The sequence below is a fragment of the Adiantum capillus-veneris genome, chromosome 1 (genome assembly GCF_014529385.1).
Source record: "Adiantum capillus-veneris isolate H3 chromosome 1, ASM1452938v2, whole genome shotgun sequence".
NCBI classification, from domain to species: Eukaryota; Viridiplantae; Streptophyta; class Polypodiopsida; order Polypodiales; family Pteridaceae; genus Adiantum; species Adiantum capillus-veneris.
In genome coordinates, this window is record NC_140931.1 from 132170268 (window position 1) to 132176267 (window position 6000).

The following is a 6000-nucleotide window of genomic DNA, read 5'->3' on the forward strand; positions in this document are numbered from 1 at the left end:
ATCCTCAATAAATATGTGTGGAAGCTAGAAGTATACCCCATACTATGTTTGTGGCCTCTCCAAGCCTCAAGGGTCACACCAGCCTGATGAAGCATCACGTTCAAGTTGTATGTATGTGTGTACACACGCATGTAGAAGAGTGCATGTGGGTGTGCATGTTAGTAAAAACAATCTAATCTGGAGCTTGTTTAATACAATAGCTACAATCTTGTCACCAAATATCACCATGTAATGCATGTGTGTGTGTGTGTGTGTGTGTAGCTATTTTGAATTAAATACATATACACCAAAGACCATGAAGTTCAAAAAACGACTGGCTTTAAATGACTATGCAAGGATTTGTACAGAAACAACTCAGTCTTTGATCCATTACTGTAAAATATAACAAGAATGAGGTATTATTTCAAATGATTTTATACAAATGTATCAGAACTATCCCAATTGAATCATCAAGGGTTTTCAAAGTCGGACTGCAGCATGCTAAACCTTTTTAAGTCAAGATAGAATTCTCACCTGCATCCATTTACTCAAGACAATAGATTTTTTAGACTTGGCTACGTATGGCAAGATTCAAAGAACCTATCACTTGTTATCCATGTCCAACTTAAAAATTATTAGACTAGCTACTCTCCTAAATATTTCTTAAAAGTATAAATATACAAAAACACTTAAGTACTTCAACTTCTTTCCAATTTGTTATGTCCAAGCAAAGATTTGCAAATTCAAAGTAGTGTCTTCATGCTTTTAAAAACATATTCCTTTATAGTACTTTAAATACCCAATAATTTCCTTTATCCCCATTTATAACCGCATTCTCAAAGTGGTACCATATGCTATAACTTTTAGAACAATCTTTTATTGTATCAAAGAGTACCAACTTGTCAAAATCTTCCCTAATGAAAACCTGAATATGTAATTACAGCTTCAAAGTGATTAGTGATGCTTTGTATTGTAACTACAATTATGTTGTATGGGGCTAAAAGCACGCTTTGGTGGTACAAAAAGGACTAGGGCCTTGACAACACCTTTGACAAATCTTTGAGCTACAATTTCTATATGTCACATGAAAAACTACCTATCATACTATATATCAGTGGATAGATCTTCAAAAGGAGAATCTAAAAACACAAGGTCCGAAAAGTTTTGATCTAAACTACAAAAATTTTACCAGTCCCCACTTTTTCATTGGTAGAAGTAACATAGGTCCTTTTCTTGTACCACCAAACCACGCTTTCACCCATGGATCAAAGCCGAACTTTTCAACTAGATGAAGCGAAAATTACTCTAAAACGAGAGTATTCAAGGTCAGTAACGAGTAGTGTTACATCCTGGTAGCACGAGAGAGAGCAAGATCAAGATTAGCTTAATGCTAATTTAGCAAGCTGGATAAACAGTTGTCAAGAGCCAAATTTATAAAAGGCCATAGTGGAATTCCTTAAAGGCTTAGCTTGTTTGATCAGATTAGTAAAATACCTTCATCCAGGTGAGGTAAAGATCATTGCTAGATTCCAAAATTTAGAAGGATAATAAGTCCAAAAAACAAGTCAAAGAGCTTGTATGGAAGTATCACACCCAAGAGCCTGATATGGTAACATGTATATGTATGAATATTGTTACCTACAGTTTAAAAGGACCAAATTTACGCCAGTCATCCAAGAACTAGAAGCCAAACTGTAATCCAGTATTCAGCAAAACAGGCTGAAGGTCAGACTTTTTGCAACTCAAAGAAAATAGGCTCCCCCATATCACAATACCATAACATACTCCGGTAGTAAAGCATCAAAATCGGATCAGTATAACCATATGTCAGTCAAAATCTCTTGTTATGTCAGTTCTAAGGTAGTAAATCATGAAAACCAGAATATACATGTATAAGGTTTACATACAATTTATGGCAGCACCACCACCAAGAGCCAAATGTAGTAGAAGATGTAAATTCAAAGCAAACAAGCACTCCACTGATGTGTGAATACAAGTCAAAGAAAAAACTCCTATTTTGTGTCCAACTCATCCTACTATTGTATATCCATAGTCCTCAGCTATTTTAATAAGATATTCTCCCAATGAACTGCTGCTTTATCAAAAAGCATGGCTTAAAAGATCAGTAATCACTTTACTTGAACATAATCAAATATGAGACAGATTGACCTTGGGTGTTTGCAACACAGAGCCCTTTTGTTAAATCCAAAAAGAAGTAAACCTCTAGCCAAAGGAAATAAGCATGTTTTCCACCTTAATTCATTCCACAATTTATAAGAGTCTCTAAAAACATATAGAAGATCAATCATGCCATGCTTAAAGCAGTCATCCAATCAAGAGCTAGTACCCTTCCAAAAAGCCTCAGAAAATCACAGTGGCACAACACTAGAAATTTTCTAAAACTAAGATTTGAGTGAAATATAGAACTTGTGGAGCAGAAGCAATCAAAATTATCTCCAAAGTACTCAGGGAAATTTATAGCCAAGCACATTTCCATTCACTCTCTCTCCCTCTCTCCCCCTCTTTTTGAAAAAACAAAACCAAGTCCAAGTCTAAGTCGGCCATAACTGGTTGTTTTAATGTTGCAAGGGATAGCACAGCAAAACCCATTGCCCAATCCCTAAACCACAATCATTTTCCCTGTTTGCAAAAAGGCAAAATACAAAAAAAACCCCAAGTCTAAGTGAGGGGAGAAGAGACCCTTGCCTTTATATAGGGGTAGTGGATTGTTATGAAGCAGCAAAAAGCACAACAGCTACTTCATTGAAATGAAACTTGACACGTATGGCCACACCTGGCATGCTCACCACGGCGAGAAATACCATCAAATTAGTGTACATGCCCTTCTCTTCAGAGGGAAAGAGGAGGATTTATCATGAAAAGGATGAGCCACATGCCGCACTAAGCCGCCCACCATCAGTCCAAGTCATCAGAAAGGGATGCTTTTGTCGTGAATCGCCTTGAGTGAAAGGGGAAAGGGATCTATGGTGAGAAATGTTGAGTGCATTACCCTCGCACCGATTTATGCCAAGAGGAACCATAATGGGAAGGAGACCTATCATTTATCTTTTATGGGTTAAATCCTTAAGGATAGCTCCCACTGAGCCTAGCTTTTTAGTGGTTCACTCTAAACCATGCTTACCAAGATAGTAGTGTAAGCCAATATCAAGGATACCCTTATGCTCAAAATAAGCCACTTATAATCAGAAGTAATCATGCACCAAAAGTCTCAAAGCCTTAGTCAACTACCAAAAGTGTATGAGTATGTGTGTGTTCAGCTGGGTGGAGCATTAGCTGCATAAATAGTTCAAGTAGCAATACTAGTAGGTTGAATATAGTTGTGATTGTAACCGGAAATGGCTATCATGGTCAGATTCCATGACCAAGTGTGTGTGTGTGTGTGTGTGTGTGTGTGTGTGTGTGTGTGTGTGTGTGTGTGTGTGTGTGTGTGTGTGTGTGTGTGTGTGTGTGTGTGTGTGTGTAGCCCTCACCTGCACCCATAGAAACAACATAAGATTCTGTTAGCATTGGCTCTGTATGGAGGTGATGTATGGGCATCCTAGTTGTTATCCATGTCACAAAGGTACAACTTTTTTTATGCAAGTAAACTTATCGTTGAAGATAAACTTAAATAGACTTTGGTAGCCAATTACAACATCATAAAAACTTCAACAGTCTAGAAACTACCAATGATTGTCATTAGACCGATTCTCTGTTAAGGATCTTTATAATTTATCTCCTTATTCTTGCAGGTTCTATTAAGATAGTCTCTCTTCCTTGACCACGCCATGTTCTTAGCCGCAAAGGAAGCCACGTATTCTACCCTAGCTGCTTTAAGATTTTTCAAGATCTATGCCCTTTTGATCAGATCGACTATAGTACTCATCCAAGCCGTCAACCTATACCTTGGTATAAACTAATAACAATAGACAAATCATCTTTGGAATTATTATCAATGAAACCGTCATAACATACTCTTGTATATAAGAAAACATTGACAGGTTTTGCCATAATTGTGAGCGACACCAGACACCAAATGGCTGACTTCCATCTAGCTTTTAAGGAAACCGAGAGTCTAACTACTAAGATGCTATCTAAAGTAATATGTACATGCTACAGTAACATGCCAAGACAATAAGGAATCATCAAAACTAGTTTATAAAAACATATATACCCTTAGTCTGGTTCCACCAAGTTATATCAGCTTACTCCTTATAGCAAACGAAACCAGGGGTAAAATACACCTACAAACGATAGATCTTGTCTATGTTCCCAGACATAATGTCCATGTCGAGAATATCCAAAAATTTGAAAAAACCAGGAGTTTTACACTCAGAAATAGGAAATAGGTAATCCTATAAGAGTCCTACCAAGAGACTGTAACCATATCCATCCAGCCATATGATCCATTGTTTTGAGGTGTCAGAAGTTAGCAGAATTCCATTAGACAAACAAAAAGAACAAGTATATTTGCTAATGTATATAGCATCAGCCAAGAAGCCATATGTTGAGCTATATTTGCTAAACAAGAAGAATACCTACCTGGTTATCAATACAAACCAAAAAGCGGCCTCATATCAGCACCATAAATGGTTTCGGTGCCTTATACCAAGTGAAGTTAGCTTTAGATGTAACATTTAATGCACTAGTAACTTGTGTGTAGTGGAATTGATAACATAGTGAGCATTTCATTAAGAACAAGTTCCTAATGAGCATAGAGAGCGTACTTAATTTGATAAAGCAACATAGCAATTTACACCTAGCTAGCTTGGCATAGACAATACTTGAAAAGAGAGAGAAATTGAACAACTGACAACAGTTGAGGACTGGATTTACATGGAGCCGGTCCCCCCTCCAAAAGGCTTTGTATTATAGCTTCTCCCATCAAAGGATACTTTTGTACAATACAATCTTTATGTTCCTTGACAAAACTCGTTGGTGCAATGAAGATGGAAGCTTCATGCACCAACTTATGCTTGAAAAACACACCTAGTGTCCCTAGCCTCAACCCCAGAACCTCACACACCTTCAAAAATGGTGAGAGCTAGTAGGGACCTCGCAAGGAATGAGGAAAGATTGAGAGGAAGAAGGTGTATCTTACGAGAAAGAAGTATTCTCCTCACATAATCACTCTAATAGCATAGCTTATCTTAGTAACTAGCATGGTAGAGGAGATGAGCATGCCATTGAAGATTGGCTCTTAGTTGGATTTGCATTCCATAGCCAAGAGTTGTTGGTGTAGGCCTCCACTTCTCAATGCTTGGAGAAGGAGATGGAGTTCTTCTTGCACACATGAGGTGTGTGTGTGTGTGTGTGTGTGTGTGTGTGTGTGTGTGTGTGTGTGTGTGTGTGTGTGTGTGTGTGTAGCAATGTGTTGGTCAAGAATGCAGCCCTCTCTCTCTTCTTGGTTGACCCATCTTGCCAATTACTCTTGTTGGCCTCCCATTGGCTCCTGTAGGGCTTAGCAAATCACAAATTAAGAGCATAATTGATAGCCTTGTGACATGTGTGCTCCTTTCCCCTTTTGTGAGAGCATTAGGTATTTAAATAATTTATTGAAACTCTTATTAGACCTTTTAGTCTTCTTGCCAATAGGAATCAAGTAAGCCATTGGGTTGTTGGATGCTCATTAGACCCCTTGGTAGACTGTGCAATAGTCTTCTAGGGAGCTTAATTTCTATTGGTTCTTTTATCAAGCATTTTTAAATTGATTAGACTAATTTTACTCTAGCCTAATTCTCATTGGTCCACCTCTATGGCCATCCAATAGGACTTGAGGTAAGATTGGGGGCAATTGGGCTAGGAGTCTGCCATGTGTCCATAATTACCTTTGGGGGAAGCTTTGGAGTGTGTGTGTGTGTGTGTGTGTGTGTGTGTGTGTGTGTGTGTGTGTGTGTGTGTGTGTGTGTGTGTGTGTGTGTGTAGCTGTATTAAATCTTACTTAATAAGACATAATTGAACTTTTACATTCAAAAGACAACTGGCCAAGGATCAATGAACTGATTTGTACGAAAATAACTC